Genomic DNA, 390 nt, shown 5'->3' with positions numbered 1-390 from the left:
GGATAAATAGAACATAGTATGAGATAGATGGAGAAACTTCTAACTAACAGTGTGAGGTAACAAACATACAGTAGATATCTTTTTTTTTTTTATAATGGGAAGCTGGCTCCCTGAAACTTATTTTGATAACGTGTATAATATTATTTATCAAAGTGTTTGATGCCATGTTCCGAGTTCTAGGAAATGTGTTATAATGCAACGCTTTTGCTGTACAGTACGAGTTGTAGAGTTTCAGACAACCTGCCGGAATTTCATGGTTTCATTCAGTGACCGATTCATGGTGCAAGAATTGTTCCATAATTTGGTCAGTCTTAGGGCTCTATTCAATCCGTATCGCTGAACCTCAGCGTTGCGGCGCGATTGAAATTTAAAGGCAATATTCCCGAGTTA

Source organism: Salvelinus alpinus, chromosome 10 (assembly GCF_045679555.1).
Source record: "Salvelinus alpinus chromosome 10, SLU_Salpinus.1, whole genome shotgun sequence".
Classification (NCBI taxonomy): Eukaryota; Metazoa; Chordata; class Actinopteri; order Salmoniformes; family Salmonidae; genus Salvelinus; species Salvelinus alpinus.
Note: the sequence above shows the minus strand (reverse complement) of the source record.